The 17,425-nt window shown below is 39.4% G+C and overlaps 1 protein-coding gene across 1 annotated transcript in view; it reads right to left on the bottom strand.

Annotated features, from left to right (window-relative positions):
• The window catches only part of LOC139155452 (ORM1-like protein 3), a 36,635-nt gene extending 23,440 nt beyond the window's left edge, over window positions 1–13,195 (bottom strand). Inside the window, exons 1-3 of the mRNA XM_070730588.1 lie at window positions 12,995–13,195; window positions 3,495–3,556; window positions 1,428–1,469 (exon numbers count right to left, since the gene is read on the bottom strand). The gene's annotated coding sequence lies outside the window, so the exon portion shown is untranslated. The remainder of the gene's footprint in view (window positions 1–1,427; window positions 1,470–3,494; window positions 3,557–12,994) is intronic.
• Window positions 13,196–17,425: the final 4,230 nt, after the last annotated feature.

Below are 17,425 nucleotides of genomic sequence, written 5' to 3'. Positions count from 1 at the left end.
CCGTCAGGCATGGGGGAATTGAGGCATTCCCCCCTCCCCCCGGGCCTATACAATTTATGTATGTTATGTCTGTATCTATGTCTGGTTTAATAATGGGTTTTTTAAATTTTTTAAATTTGTTAGATTTGTTGTGAATTGTTTTATTGTATGTTGTGAGCCGCCCCGAGTCTACGGAGAGGGGCGGCATATAAATCTAATAAATAAACAAACAAACAAACAAAAGTTCCAGAAATATAGAGTCAGTTCTCTCTCTAACTTGAATTATGACTAAAGAAGCATGTATTTATCCAGAGGAACTCTCCTCTATCATAGTAGGAGATATTGCCATGCTGAAGTTTTGAAACTTCAGGGATGGCGGAGTTATTTGTTTAAATACATTTGTTCACTTTTGTCAGTGGAGAAAAAAGCCAAGTTATAGAAAGTAAGCCTCTTTCATGAAAGAGTGGTATAAGGTCTTTAAAAGCATATATGTGGGATTTTATTTTACTGGTGATTCTCATACTGTATGTATATGCAATAGTCCATGCAAAGAAGAAAAATATAAACTCTACATTTCCAGGGCCATTTGGTCGACTCTGCTAAGAGAAACTAAGTTCCTTTTTTTCTCTTAGCAGGTTTTCCATTTGCCACAGGGAGCAAAATCCAGGTTACTGATTTGTTCTGGATAAAGGTAGTCCTTTGACTCACCAGTTCGAAGCAGAATACTGTTGCTAAGCAAGGTTAAGTGACAATTTTAAGACTTTTTTTGCTGTGATTGTTAAGCAAATTGCCAGTTGTTAAACGAAACATGGTTTTAAAGAAATCCTTTTCCCATTGATTTTGCTTGATTTTTGATTCAAACTATTTACTAAGTCTGCACTTACTAATTTTTATCATCATTCCTATCACCCATTTCCTCCCACTTATGACTGTAACTTGTTGCTTGTATCCTTAAGATTTTCATTGTTTCCTCATTGCTTATTTGACCTCTATGATAATCATTAAGTGTTGTTCCTCATGATTCTTGACAAATGTATATTTTCCTTTTATGTACACTGAGAGCCTATGCACCAAGGACAAATTCCTTGTGCGTGCAATCACACTTGGCCAATAAAAAATTCTATTCTATAGAAGGAAGTCAGTGGGGAGACCACAAATGGTGATCACATGACTTTGGGACACCACATGCTAGTTGTCAAGCACCCAAATTTTGATCATGTGATTGTGGGGATGCTACTGGGATTGTAAACTAAGTTATTTCTTTCAGTGCTACTGTAACTTTAACAGTCATTGAACAAATGGTTGTAAATTGAGGCCTACTTTTAGAAATGGGCATATTTGAATTCTTGTTATGGTTTTATGGCTTGAGTCCACAACCCCAATTCCCCCATGTTTTGGGCAAATTATTTAACTAATCCATACATTCATGAACTTTCATATTTGCTTACCTCTCTAGAAGGGCCGGACTGGACTGATATATTTGGAAAGAACTAGATGTGATGGCAACAATTCAAAAACAGAAAAAGAGAGTAAGGAAGGGAGCAAAATTATTTCTCAGAAAAATTAGAGCATGTACTGTGAAAAATTTAAAAACTATCTTCTACCTGCCTAATTTTTCTCTTCATCTATCTTTAAATAACAAAAATTACATCTGATAAACAAACTGTGCCAAGTAGTAATATTCAGCATTCCTTATCCACAGGTCTATCTTGCTATTTAAATAAGGCTTCTTTCTTCATCTTTATATTTATTGAGGTAATTATTTTAAATCCATTTCACCAAGTGACGCAATACTTCATTTGAAGATTATATAAACAACTCATTGGCTAATCCAAACGGGCAATCATTTTTGAGTTACCTAATTCATTACTGTAAAGCAGGAGTCTGCAACCTTAAACAATCAGAGACATTTGGAACAGTTTCCCACAGAAAACACAGGAAGCCACAAAACCTAGATGGGCGTGGCCAATTCAACATCACTGACTCCCACTTAGTCACATGACACTCCCCAAACCATGCCTACACGGGTTTTGTGTCTCCTAATATTTTCTTTTCTCTGGAAAATCTATATTTTTCTCTCCCCGATCTCTCTCTCTCTCTCATTTCTATCTCTTCTTCTCCTTTCCTCTTTCATCTTTCTCCCTCTCATCTCTTTCTTTCTTCCCCACCCTATCTTTCTCATGTGTGAGTGTGTGTGTTCCCTCTTGAACCATTTCCAAAAACAGCCAAGGGTTGGTTTTTTGGTTTTTGTTGATGATGTTATTTCTTCTTTGGGTGCTTTTTACCATAGGATTTACACAAGAGTCATTTCGGGTTCCCAGATAAATGAAATTCTTTTGTCCCCTTGCTGTGGGCTTCCTGCCAGCGGAACCCACCACTATCTGGCCCCGCCTCTCGCTCTCACAGTCGCGCCTCACCTGAGAAGGAAAGGGTGACAGTGGCAGATGGGAGACTAGCTCCATATTCCAGAGCGGGAGTGAAGAGGCCCTGTACTTGCCTCTTCTTTCAGCCTTGTTCGTGTTGCACATACCTTGGTCATTCAGAGAGACGTGCAAATTTCTCTCTGCCCCGAGACACCGGGCTGGTCCGGCTATGGCTGTGGCTGACAACGGTGCTCTCACCACCTCCATGGCCTGCTCGCTGCTCTTGCAGCACATGTGTTTCACAATGGGGGGCACGGCATCCCCTTCTCTTCCTGGAGCCCATTATGTCATGGAGCATTGGTCGCTCGGGGAGACGTGTGACTTTGTCTCCAACCCGAGACACTGGCCCGGCCTGGCTGCAGCGGGTGGATCAGTGTTTGAAGGCTGCAGCTAACAGGGCCACCCAAATCTCCAATAGGATGTTATTCCATAAAGTAGGCACTGCCATTGAGAACTCTGAGTTCCAAGATTATATTATTGGACAGAAGAGGCCCAGAGCATGCCCTCTTTGTTGTTTCTGGAGGGCGGATTAAAAACAATGGGAGAAAGGCACTCCCACAATTAGTTTTGTCCTATGCCACTGAGGGCTACAAATGATAGCCAGAACCTTGAATTATACCTGGAAACCTATGGGAGACAGTTTGCAGAGCAGTGGTGTTACCTGGGCATAATGAGAAACATCAAAAATTATTTGAGCTACTCATTTTTGGAAATGATCAAAAATGTCTGGCTACTCAGGATGGGGGGGGGAGAGAACAGTCATTTAGGAGAACACAACTAGTTTGATATAAAAAAGGAGGGTTTATAAATATTCCAATATGAGATTGTGTAATATGACTGCCAATCAGTGAATGCTACGTGCTCCAGCCTTTTTTTGGATTCCAATGGAATTTTGAAAGCATGCAATGAACTGTCATGGAGGATTTTGTCAACTGATCAGCTGTCTCTGCACAGGATACACAATAATCAAACATGACATGACCCAGAAACTTATCTTCACCTCTTGCAGATTGTCCAGGTGGGTGCTCTGCTTATGCAAGGGTCAAGCAGCCGCCTTTATTAATCCATGATAACATTTTAAAAGACACTTACTGAGTCAATAGGCACAGGTACAAATAACTATTGATTCATGTGACCTTTTCCATCTGGAGCACCTTTAGGAAATATAAGTTTGAAAAGAATAAGAGTTAATTGGGCAACATAACAGTCTTCGGAGAGGGGCGGCATACAAATCCAAGTAATAAATAAATAAATAATAAATAATGTAATCATAGATCTACATAGATTCACTTTACAGAATTGCAACAATGGCAACAGCTGGGCCAAATAATTTAGACAGGTGGCACAGCATCAAAGCTAATTAGGAGGCCTATGGATATTCTATTAGCTAAATGTAAAAGCTTATTATATGGAAATAATTCAGTGCACATCACGTTTGCAATGCCAAAATGCTGCTCTTTTACAACTTTTCCCTTTTGGTTCAGTGAGAATGGATGTTGACAGATGAGAAGTTGTGTTGTTTTAAATTTTTTTTTTTTAAAGGATAGTAGTTAGTCCCAGGCAACTACAGTAGTACCTCTACTTACAAACTTAATTTGTTCCATGACCAGGTTTTTAAGTAGAAATGTTTATAAGAAGAAGCAATTTTCCCCATAAGAATCAATGTAAACGCAAATAATGTGTGCGGTTGCAGAAATCACAGGGAGGGTGGAGGCCTTGATTCCTCCCAGGAGATTCCTAAAGAGGCCCCATGGAGGCTTCTCCCCGCCTTTTTTGGCCCTGTTTGCTCCCAGGAGATTCCTAGAGAAGCTCCACGGAGGCTTCTCTCTGCCTTTTCCAGTTACAGTTTTGGAAGCTCGGGTTTGTAAGTGGAAAATGGTTCTTGAGAAGAGGCAAAAAAAATCTTGAACACACGGTTCTTATCTAGAAAAGTTAGTAACTAATGGTATTTTTAGGTATATCTAAGGACAGAAAAGAACATTGGAGATGACTGCTATCATAGAATAGAATTCTTTATTGGCCAAGTGTGATTGGACATGCAAGGAATTTATTTATTTATTTATTAGATTTGTATGCCACCCCTCTCCGAAGACTCAGGGCGGCTCACAACAGTAATAAAAACAATATAGTAGTAGAACAAATCTAATATTAAAAAACATATAAAACCTTATCATTATTTAAAAAACCAAACAGCACATTCGTACCAAACATAAAACAAAGTATAAAAAAGCCTGGGGGGAAAGTGTCTCAACTCCCCCATGCCTGGCGGTGTAAGTGAGTCTTGAGTAGTTTATGAAACACAGGGAGGAATTTATCTTTGATGCATATGCTCTCAGTGTACATAAAGGAAAATTTTTTGTTGTGGTAAAAACATTCATTAACTGACTTCCTTGAATAGAAATATTGAAGCTGGGTTCTGCCGGTGTGTTTCAACAGCCCGTAATTACAGGGTAATTAGTCCAGGAAGACACACACCACACGATAAAAGGAAAACCCAAAAGTTTTTATAAACAGAAAAACAGAAACAGCTCCCTTTTTAAATGCCAAAGAGATTTTCTGGTGAAATGCAATCCAATTTCTCACCCAATAACTGGGAAATTGAGTCCAATTCTAAAGTCCAGAGAGTCCACACACACAATCCTGAACAGCAAAAAACCACGATCTTGACGAAACAATGAATCAGAGAAACTGCTATGAGGCTAACACACCAGGCTGCACTTTTATCTGTAGCACTAATTACAGCAGCCCCACCCAACCACAGGTGGCCTCATTTTCTCTTGTAATAATCCTTCAGTTGTTGTCTCCTATGCATCATTCTATGCATGCGTGGGTCTGTCATAAGTTCTTGTTCAGAATCCAGGGATGATAAGGATGATTGATCTCCTCCTGGGCTGTCTGCCAAACTCCCCTCTTCCCTGTCACTCACGCTTCCTTGGTCAGAGGAGACAGATTCTATTGGAAGCAAAACAGGCCTGCGGCATGTGGGTGTCTGCCCCACCTCTACCTCCACATTGCTTGGGGCAGGAGCTGGGCCAGAGCTAACCACAACAAGTTGAAAATTACTTTTCAAAACATAGGGGGAAATAACGAGAAGATCATTGTGGAAATATCAAGGTTTTCAAAGCAGGTGGGGAAATAATGTGAGGATACCGTAGCATCATTGCCTGTGGAAAGCATGTATTATCAGGGTTTGCTGGATAAGAGATGGAGTTTGAGATTTACCCCTAATGACTTTCTGTGCTGATATCTGTGCTAAGTTGTTTATCACTTCTTTCTTTTGGGATTTCATTCAACCTTTTAGACCAGCCCACAAGTGAAGGTGTTCCTTCTATTAAGACTACAGAGTGTAGCTAATTAGAAATGACAATGTATTCATGGGAGAAATAATAGATCACATCATTGTCGCTAAGGTGATTGTACCTTTAAACCACTTTCTCCCATGGGTTTGTTGTCGGGGTTGTTGGGTTTTCTGTTTTGCTTCTGATTTGCTATGGTCTGGCTTCTGTAGATTTATTGGATTTATATGGCAGATTTGGGAAGGAGAAATTTTACTGAATTAATACCAGTAGGTCTTTTTAGGCAGGGGTTTCCAACCTTAGCAATTTTAAGATTTATGAACTTCAACTCCCAGAATTCCCTGGGAGTTGACGACCATAAGTCTTAAAGTTGCCCATGTTGAAGACCTCTATTCTGAGAGGTCCTTGGTATTGTCTGAGCTTGATTATTTTCTTGCAGACAGTTCATCACTCTAAATTAGGTTTCATCTGTGCTATTAATTAATAGTTCTTTTAGGAAAGAAGAATGACAAATGATCTGTCAACATATATACTATATATATATTCCCCAATAATGTAATGTATTGGAAAATTGACATGTTTTCTACCCCCTCCTGTCCCTCCCATCACCACATTAATCTGTGGGCAGTCCAATAATTTTTTAGAAATTAATCTTGGAAGCAAACTATCCCTGGAGTACCCAAATCAACGCATTGTTTTTTGTTCTTTCAATTCTGCATACATTATAAATACATAGCTTATAAGGAGAATGTTACACAATACTTATAGACAGTGAAGGGCTACCCAAATTTTTACTACCACACTGTAGGTGTGGCTTATGCATTTTCTTTCAACATTTTTTCAGTGCAAATTGGGTGCTCTGGGGTGGAGCTCCATTTTTGCTACCCCACTGTGTTCCCTCCTGTCCAGGAAGTAGCCCTGCTTAAAGACTTTAAGTTCTTTGTCATTTTATGATTCTTAAAAAAAAGCTTTCCTCATTCTACATTATTTTAAAATCAGTTTTGTTAAATAAATGCTGTATTTGCAGCTGCATAAAGAACTATACCAATTATTACAGTATTTAACTTTGTTTAAAGTTACTTTGTTTATTTTCAGTGAATAGCAGCCAGAAGAAGCTGGAAACAACCAAAGTGGTGAAAAATAATTCTTCCTGCTTTAATTTTCTTCATGTAAGAGAAATGTTAGAGATCCAATAAAAACAATGCAAGACTATGGAATCTGGTACATTCTGTGTCTGTTCATAGTTTTAAAAATGTTGGCCCAAGCTTTCACCAAGAATTTACCCCTTTTCAGCATTGCAAGAAAAGCTGCAAACAAACAACATCTTAAAGGAGCAAGAGGTAATCTTAAGAAACATCTTGTATTTCATCCTCTTATATAACTTTTATCTTATTCTGATGTAAGCAAGTAAACTACAACACTTTTTCTCATTCCTGGTCTATCCTAAAAGGAGCTTCCTCCCTCCCTAAAGCATAATAATAATAATAATAATAATAATAATAATAATAATAATAATAATTATTATTATTATTATTATTATTATGTCAATACAGGACAGCAAACAAGATCACTATGCTGGATTTCGTATTTCATCACCAGTTGGGTGCTTCCCAAGCACCTAGGAGTGCGTGATGTAGCGGCGAATTATGTTTGCCGATCCCTGTTGTTGTTGTTGTTGTTCTTCTTCTTCTTCTTCTTCTTCTTCTTCTTCTTCTTCTTCTTCTTCTTCTTCTTATTATTATTATTATTATTATTATTATTATTATTATTATATTATCAATGCAAACCACAATTTAAAAGTGTTTTTTACATTCTGTTTATCTGGTCTTCTTACATCAGTCTGAAATATTTTGGCCAAAAATTTTGGACTTGCATTTGTTAAGTTGCACAACTTGAGTTCCAACTAAGTGCCACAAAAGTCAAGAATATCCGGACTGAATATTCAAGAGCTTACTTTAGCCAGAAACTGAAACTTTTGATTCTTGACATTCCTCTTTATTTGTTGAGCAAATGCTTTTAAGAAAGGCCTCTCTTCTCTGCCTGCCCACCCCCCTGCACATTTTGATTTTTGATTGTTTGAAGGACCAGTTCAACTGCCTTAGCTGGAGTGGAATATTTTGTCATGATTTAATCCAACTGTTTTAAATGCAATTTTAATTGGAAAGTGCAGCTTTCCTCAATATAACTTCAGCCAAAGCCAAAAGGTCATTCTTTAGTCGGTACATTGAGCTAACAAAACTTGGCAGTAATGACAAATTTTCAGAAATGAAATTCCATAAGCAGGCACCTGAACTGAGAACACCCTTTTCTTGGATTGCCATGGAGAAAACGTCTGGTAAACTGGCCACAGTGCTTTCAAAAGAGTAGAAACATAGAAGACTGACGGCAGAAAAAGACCTCATGGTCCATCTAGTCTTCCCTTATACTATTTCCTGTGTTTTATCTTAGGATGGATATACAGTAGAACCCCGACTTATGAGACTAATTGGTTCCGGAAGGAGGCTCGTAAGTCGGAACGCTCGTATGACGAAACATTGTTTCCCATAGGAAACAATGTAAAGTCAATTAATCCGTGCAACAACAAAAAAAACCGCTGCCGCCGAACGCGGAAGTTAGCGTTCAGAGACAGCTGCGAAGCGGGGCGGGTGTTTTAAAACGTGGCAGCCGGCCTGGGGGGCTCGGGGGGAAGCCCCCGAGCCCCCCAGGCCGGCTGCCACGTTTTAAAACACCCGCCCCGCTTCGCAGCTCTCTGCTGAATCCGGACCGCTAACTTCTGCGTTCGGATTCAGCAGAGAGCTGCGAAGCGGGGCGGGTGTTTTAAAACGTGGCAGCCGGCCTGGGGGGCTTGCCAGCACCCCCCCGAGCCCCCCAGGCCGGCTGCAACCTTTTAAAACACGCGGGATACGAGCGCCAAGGAGCTGTCTCCTGAAGCCGAAAGCGGAAGTTAGTGTTCGGCTTCAGGAGACAGCTCCTTGGCGCTCGTATCCCGAATATGAGCTCGGGAGGCGAACAAAAATGTCGCTCCCCTCCCAGCTCGTATCTCGAGTAGCTCGTAAGTAGAGCTGTTCGTATGTCGAAGTTCCACTGTATGTTTATCCCAGGCATGTTTAAATTCAGTTACTGTGGATTTACCAACCACGTCTACTGGAAGTTTGTTCCAAGGATCTACTACTCTTTCAGTAAAATAATATTTTCTCATGTTGCTTTTGATATTTCCCCCAACTAACTTCAGATTGTGACCCCTTGTTCTTGTGTTCACTTTCCTATTAAAAACACTTCCCTCCTGAACCTTATTTAACCCTTTAACATATTTAAATGTTTCGATCATGTCCCCCCTTTTCCTTCTGTCCTCCAGACTATACAGATTGAGTTCATTAAGTCTTTCCTGATACGTTTTATGCTTAAGACCTCCCACCATTCTTGTAGCCCGTCTTTGGACCCGTTCAATTTTGTCAATATCTTTTTGTAGGTGAGGTCTCCAGAACTGAACACAGTATTCCAAATGTGGTCTCACCAGCGCTCTATATAAGGGGATCACAATCTCCCTCTTCCTGCTTCTTATACCTCTAGCTATGCAGCCAAGCATCCTACTTGCTTTTCCTACTGCCCGACCACACTGCTCACCCATTTTGACACTGTCAGAAATCACTACCCCTAAATCCTTCTCTTCTGAAGTTTTTGCTAACACAGAACTGCCAATGCAATACTCAGATTGAGGATTCCTTTTCCCCAAGTGCATTATTTTACATTTGGAAACATTAAACTACAGTTTCCATTGCTTTGACCATTTATCTAGTAAAGATAAATCATTTACCATATTACAGACCCCTCCAGGAATATCAACCCTATTGCACACTTTAGAGTCATCGGCAAATAGGCAAACCTTCCCTACCAAACCTTCCTCTATGTCACTCACAAACATATTAAAAAGAATAGGACCCAGAACAGACCCTTGTGGCACACCGCTTGTAACCTGTCTCTGCTCAGAATGCTCGCCATTAACAATAACTCTCTGATGTCTATGCTTCAGCCAGCTTGAAATCCACTGAACTATCCAGGGATTAAGTCCAATCTTCACTAATTTATCTATCAGCTCTTTATGTGGAACCGTATCAAAGGCTTTGCTGAAGTCCAGATAGGCAATATCCACGGCACCACCTTGATCCTTAAGCAAGTTGAATTTTTGAATAGATATGTACCGGTAAGTGATATATCCAATATCCAGCATACATACTGGCAGGGCCTTCTATATCACTTGTAAGGAGAGAACATTTGAAGAATTGCCAAACGCTAGAAATTAAACAAGGCTTAGTTTCTGGGCAGCTTAATTTGTGACCAAAAAGCAAAATGAATGTGCTAATCATGAAGTGGAACTAAGTTATTCAAAAGACACGCATTGGAATGATCTACTAGCCCATTAACAATCATAATTAGTTAATGACCCAATCAAATCAACATGGTTTGCAAAAATGGAATATGGACATTTTAGTCATTTCAGGGCTACCCACCCAATCTATACATTCTGCCCAATTAACAAAAGGTGATGTTGTTGTAGGGCAATAATTGTTGTTGTAAGGCAACAGGTTTCAGGCAATAATTAATCAATTGTGGCTGCATGTGGGAATTTTGTAATCATTTCCCATGCTGGAAAACACCCCCCCCCCCTTTACAAGAAAATATCTAGCATAGCACCCTGGAAGGAAGGGTCTAACTAGTTAATATAGTTTTATGTATGGTATGCTTGTGTGGTATGCTTTTTAAATAATGGGTTTTTAGATATTTTCTTTTAAATATTAGATTTGTTCATTGTACACTGTTTTATTATTGTTGTGCGCCGCCCCGAGTCACAACAATACTAATCTAACAAATAATAATAATAATAATCTCAAAGGTTTTCTTTTTTACTCTTTCTCAGCATAAACCATTAAACAGATAATATCACACCTGCAATGTGATGCAATAATTCTTAACCATTTCTAAACTCTTACTATTTAATTCCTTTGGGATGAAGTCCAAAACGACTTAGTGGTAATGGCTGTGCTGTGTAATAATCTCTACATGCAGGATGTTTGAAAACTTTCTAAGAGATTACTGATTAGGCATTAATTCTTATACCAGGGTGAGAACTATTGTGACCGCTTTCTTTTTTAAAACTTCTGCATATAGTTCCCAAAATAACATTTCTACCACATTTAGCCAATTTTTATTTTGCTTGGCTTTGAATAAAAACCCAACTAGACGGACATTAACTTGCAAAGAAGCTTCCTTGTAGTTTCATGCAGTTCTTTAGCTTTTTAAAATGAGTATTAACTCATTCGAAGTAAAAATCAGGCATGTAAATTGCTAGGTAAGCTTTCATTTTTACCTTCCATATTATGTTGTACATTGATTCTATATTGGCCTGCACTGGCTGCCAATCAGTTTCCGGTCACAATTCAAAATGTTGGTAATGACCTTTAAAGCCCTACGTGGCAGTGGACCAGAATACCTCCGGAACTGCCTTCTTCCGCAGAAATCCCAACGGCTGATAAGGTCCCACAGAGTTGGCCTTCTCTGGGTCCCGTCGACCAAACAATGTCGTTTGGCGGGCCCCAGGGGAAGAGCCTTCTCTAATGGCGGTCCCGGCCCTCTGGAATCAATTCCCCCCGGAGATTAGAACGGCCCCCACCCTCCTTGTCTTTCGCAAATTAGACCCACCTATATCACCAGGCATGGGGGAACTGAGACACTTCCCCAAGGCTTTTTATGTTTTGGTATGTATATGTTGCATGGTTTTTAATCGTTGGGGTTTTATATACCTTTCTCTTTTAATATTAGATTTGTTGCAATGTTATATTGTTTTTGATTATTGTTGTGAGCTGCCCTGAGCCTTCGGAGAGGGGCGGCATACAAATCTAATAAATTATTATTATTATTATTATCATCATCATCATCATCATCATCATGTTTTGGATATTCTTTTTACTCTTCCCAAACCTTGTCTTGATTTCTTCAGCATCAAATTCGACATCAATAAAAGAAAATACGTAACTCATAGTTGAATTGGGGAGTCCTTAGTGCTCACTGAACCCATGTCTTTGCTTGCAGATGTTTCTTTACTCAACTAAATAACATTATCAGTGTACTGCTCAGAGCACTTATGATATTACCTAGCCAGGTAATGAAACAACTGAAAAAAGCTTTGTGCATTTGAGGACTCCACAGATTAAGGGTCATTTATTTGAATCTTAATCTATTGCTCTATATTCATTTTTGGGGAAAGAAATCTATTACCTATTATGTGGGGAGGAAGGGAGTGAGAACACCCATTGTCTGTTTTGTAGCTTTTTATCTAACTTTATGAGAACGCACAGCAAATCATGAATTAAAGGAGGTTAGTCTGGTTTCAATCTTTTCAAATCCTTTAGTTCAATAAATGTAATGCCAAATGTTAAAAGTAATCTCATGTGAATCAAGATCAACTTCTGGTGATTCCGTTGACACATTAATATAGTTTTCTTAGCAAAAGTATGGTTAACTTTTGCTGGGACGTTTTCTGACTTGGTATTTCTCATTGGTCTCCCTTTCCAATGTAATCAAGTTTGTTTTTATGTAGTATTTTTCGGAACAATTGAAATTGACTAGATTCAACAGCTTACCAAGGGAAGTTAGGCAAATATAATATAATGCTGTTGTTGGAGATCCATCAGTTTAGTCTTAAACTACAATCTTCATCAGTCCATATTTGACCTTCTCCAGGCATGCAGAGACTAAAGTTGAGAGCCAAAATTCAGTACTGGAATTTTAAGCAAAATGGCTCATAATTCCCAGGATCTAAATTTAATTCTGTGCTCTAATACAGAAATAGTGTGAACGCATCTACCTGGTGTATTGTTTCACATTGCCTTGATTGCAAACTTTACTCTCGGTAATTAAGTCTTTGAAAACCGGCGGGTACTTTTATTGCTAACTTCTCAAATTGTCCTCTTTCCTTATCCACCCACCAGGTTTTCTGAACAAAATATTTTTACGGTAGTTGGAACATTCACACGTTATTTTGTACTTCAAGCACGTTCACACACACCCCCACCAGCCCACTTGTTCTTAATCTATGCATCTCTCTCCCAGCAGAAATAGGAGTGTGCTTTTTTGGGGGGAGGGGGTGTCCCCATTTGCCTTTGCACATTCTCTTCCACCATTATGTGAATACTCCCGGGACACAATTTTTAAATTTCTCTTTCTTGTCCGCCTCCCCACTCCTAATTTTGTTTACTATCAAACACTCAACCCCTCCCCCCGCGTTATGCCTTTGCTTACTTGGCAGCAGGCAGGTCCAGTTCTCCGCTCCCTTCCCTTCCTTACTTTTCAATGCACACGACAGGCCGGCTTCCCACTGATATAGGTCGCCTGGAAGAGGGGGGGGGGTTTACTTGTAAGAAAGACCCCCGCAGCTCAAATCTCCGCTCTTTAAGAGCTGACAACAGAGCAGGAGCTTTTGTAGTACCGCCTCTTCAGTGCATCATCACCAGTAGACGGCGAAGCATGTTGGGAAATGTAGTTTGCAAGAAAGCACGTGGAAGTCGCTCTCTTCGAGCGTATCGGATGGCTTCTGGCTAGATAGTTTCCCTTCCAGCATGCTGAAGTAATACTGTAATAGACTTTAACCGCTAGCTTTTGTTGATGCAGAGGAGTTTCGAAACCACAACTCAAATATTATTCCAATTTATCGAACAAGAAAAACTCAGTTCTCTGCCATCCCTGACTACATTGGGAAGAAAGTCATAATTTTTTTAAAAAAATCTATCAAAAATCAAGAGAAATTTAAAAATGAAGCTTTTGCGGGTGATTCAGAGTTGGTTCTGGAAGATTGTTGGCAATTGAAATATTCATGGACAAATTAAAATATTTTGGTGAATCAGTAGATTTCAAGTTTAATAAACAAGACGATAATAACCAAAATATGAAAATTGATTAAACAATTCATTAATGAAATGTGTCTTATTGATTGAGAAGAAGATAAAATATCTGGGACTAAGACAAAAATGAACTATATATCAAATTCTATGTTATGGAATAGAATAATATTAAATTTAAAAATACATGATAAGATGGAAGAAATTAGAGCTCCCATCACTTGAAAATTTCTGGGATAAAAGTTAATCTTACTTTGTTTTTATTTCAGATGCTTTTTGTTTTGACAATGTATGCGTCATTTAAACCAATGTGCCATCCTATGACCCAAGGACTACATATGGCCCTGGAAAGTTAATAATGCAACCTCTCAAGATCATATTAAAAACAAAAAATAAAGGGACTTTGTAATTTGTATAAATTTTAGTTAGCTATATTGCATATGCAGTCCAAGATAATGTTTCGCTGAATATGGCCCAAGCAAGTCAAAAGACAAAGTCAAAATCTGATTTAAACAATGGAAGAAAGAGACAGCTAAATTTGTGTGTGGTGGGGGCATGATTTAGAAAATGGATGTCATGCTCGATTTTATTGAGAGCCTCATCAGATTGTGTTTGACCTCACAGGGCCAGGGTGGGCGTGGCCAACACATGTTTTGGGTGCCTGTGGTGGCCTGAGTGCTCCTGAGCTTTGTTTTCAGCTGCAATGGCCTCCTGCAACCCCCTGCAAGTAAAAATGAAGCTCAGGAGAGCCACACGTGGCCCTTCCAATGTTTGTTTTCTCTGACAGAGGCACCGCAAACCAGTACTTTGCTATTTCTATGGCCAGATCTAAGGGCCAGATCTGGGCCAGATCGAAGCAACCTTTTCGGTCGAATTGAGCCCCTGAGCCTTGAGTTTGATACCCCTGATTGAGAAGTAGGTTCCTCCTGTTTCAGACTGTTTTGCTCAAAGTGATATCAAACCACTGGTGACATATTGGTTGGTACCTGTCTATGTGCCGGCATCTTTTGGGGGGAATTTTTTTGATTTTTTAATTCATTTTTAAAAAACATTTCCTGTTTTCCCCCCCCCCTTCTGCGCAAGTGCAGAAACCAAGTTTCTGTCACTGTGCATGTGTCGCCATCTTGTTTTTGGCTTCTTTGGGGTGGGGATATTTTCAGATTGTTTTGCACTGCACATGAATTGCCCATGTAGCCACATGGCACATCCACGCAGCATGGGAGGAAGTGAACCGCCAGTGAGGTAAGTTAGAACCCAGTTAGCCTGTTAACCCAGTAAGTTAGCCCTGATTTGGATATTTTATTTATTTTATTTATTTATTTTCTCTAAATAATACACAATGAATGTTATAGAGGATGTAGTAGAGAAGAAATACGAGATATAGGAGAAACTATAAGACAGGGGACGGAAGGCACTCTAGTGCGCTTATGTACGCCCCTTACTGACCTCTTAGGAATCTGGAGAGGTCAACTGTGGATAGTCTAAGGGTAAAATGTTGGGGGTCTGGGGATGATACTACGGAGTCCGGTAATGAGTTCCACACTTCAACAACCCGATTACTAAAGTCATATTTTTTACAGTCAAGTTTGGAGCGATTAATATTAAGCTTGAATCTTTTGGGTGCTCTTGTGTTGTTGTGATTGAAGCTGAAGTAGTCTTTGACAGGCCGCAGGACATTGCAGAATATGATCTTGTGGGCAATACTTAGATCATGCTTAAGGCATCGTAGTTCTAAGCTTTCAAGACCCAGGATTGTAAATCTAGTTTTGTAGGGTATTCTGTTTCGAGTGGAGGAATGAAGGGCTCTTCTGGTGAAGTATCTTTGGACATTTTCAAGGGTGTTAATATCTGAAATGCGATATGGGTTCCAAACAGATGAGCTGTATTCGAGGATGGGTCTGGTGAAAGTTTTGTAAGCTCTGGTAAGTAGTGTGAGATTTCCAGAGCAGAAACTACGTAGGATTAAATTAACAACTCTTGAGCCTTCTTAGCGATGTTGTTGCAGTGGGTTTTGGCACTTAGATCTTTAGTTATTAGTATTCCGAGGTCCTTGACCGAGTGGGGATTATCTGTGATAATTTGTTTATTAAGTTTATATTTGAAGTTCTGATTCTTTTTGCCAATGTGTAGGTAAAGTAAATAAAATATGTAAAGTATTATAAGGTGCAAAGGAAAAAGAAGAAGTAGATCTACCTGATTAGAAATTGTATTTTGCAGTGTGCTGTTTGGTTTGGATAAAAGAATGGGTATTGGTGAGAAATAGAAGGCCTTTTAAAATTGGGTGACCTTGTGCTATCTGTATTTAAACCAACATGTTCCACACAGATTGGAGGATTTATTATAAGTATCTTCCAGGATATTCTCTGCAGTGCTTCAAGATGAGACCTGTCTGGAACCCATACCACATCTCAGACATCAACACCGTTGAAAATGTCCAAAGATATTTCACCAGAAGAGCCCTTCACTCCTCCACTCGAAACAGAATATCCTACGAAAATAGACTAACAATCCTGGGCCTAGAAAGCTTAGAACTACGGTGCCTAAAACACGATTTGAGTATTGCCCACAAGATCATATGCTGCAACGTCCTACCGGTTAATGACTACTTCAGCTTCAACTGCAACATCACAAGAGCACGCAACAGATTCAAACTTAATACGAACCGCTCCAAACTTGACTGTAAAAAGTATGATTTCAACAATCGAGTTATCGAAGCGTGGAATTCATTACCGGACTCAATTGTGTCAACCCCTAACCCCCAACATTTCTCCCTTAGACTCTCCACGATTGACCTCTCCAGGTTCCTAAGAGGCCAGTAAGGGGCGTACATAAGTGCACTGGTGTGCCTTTCGTCCCCTGTCCAATTGTCTTTCCTTTCTTTCACCTATCATATATATTCTCTTCCTTTCATATATCGTCTCCTCTAAGTTCACTTTTACCCTTATATATATTACCACATGTCTATTTTTCTTCCTTTGTATTTGTGTATTGGACAAATGAATAAAATTAAATTAAAATAAAATAAATAAAAATATGTTTTAAAAAAATTCTTTCTTTGCGCAGGGTTCACTGGCTGGTGTATGGGTTTGCTTCATTGACTAAAGTTACATGTCATTGGCTCATTTGTGGTTTGGGATGTGTCAATCAAGCACATTTAAAGCCTCTTATAAGAAAGTGGTATGAAAGCAATCCAACAAATCATTGAGGACCATTTTTAGGAGTTATTAGCGAAGACCCCTTCCTTTCCAAAGCTTTGGCCTATTTAATGAATCTCCTTCAACGCTCTCTACTCCTCCAGCCCTGAATGGAATACAGTCATAGCTGCTTGCAACTTTCCCGCACTGGTCAGCTTCCAAGAACTCTGGCTTTCATTTCTTGGTATTTGTTGGGAAAAAAATGTACATCTGGGTTCAGTTCCAAGTGGGGAGAAAAACACTGGAAATATGGACACTGCTTGGATAGATGATTTAATGATGAAAGGATCACATGGTTTGAAGTTCTGGGCAAAAAGGCACATGGATGAGAGAATGATAGATTTATACCTTCTGTTGGAATTTGATGTTGAGCTTGTATTCTGATTGGTTGTCAGACTCCCATAGAGCCATGCAGGGGTAACTTTGTAAGTTGTCTTTTGAGTCCCAGGCTTGGTTGACTCTTGCTGGGTGATGATGAAATGAAAAGGCTTTGGAAAATTCCTACTATTGCTGAAGGAGATAGATCTATGTAGAATTGTTCTGTCGAGCTCTCTGGTAGAATCCTCCCAAAAATGCACAGATACAATTTCAGACACACACACGTTTGAAAATTCAAAACAATGTTCTTTATAATGAAAATT

Source organism: Erythrolamprus reginae, unplaced genomic scaffold (assembly GCF_031021105.1).
Source record: "Erythrolamprus reginae isolate rEryReg1 unplaced genomic scaffold, rEryReg1.hap1 H_2, whole genome shotgun sequence".
In the NCBI taxonomy this organism is placed as follows: domain Eukaryota; kingdom Metazoa; phylum Chordata; class Lepidosauria; order Squamata; family Dipsadidae; genus Erythrolamprus; species Erythrolamprus reginae.
Note: the sequence above shows the minus strand (reverse complement) of the source record. Positions and strands in the feature narration are given on the sequence as shown.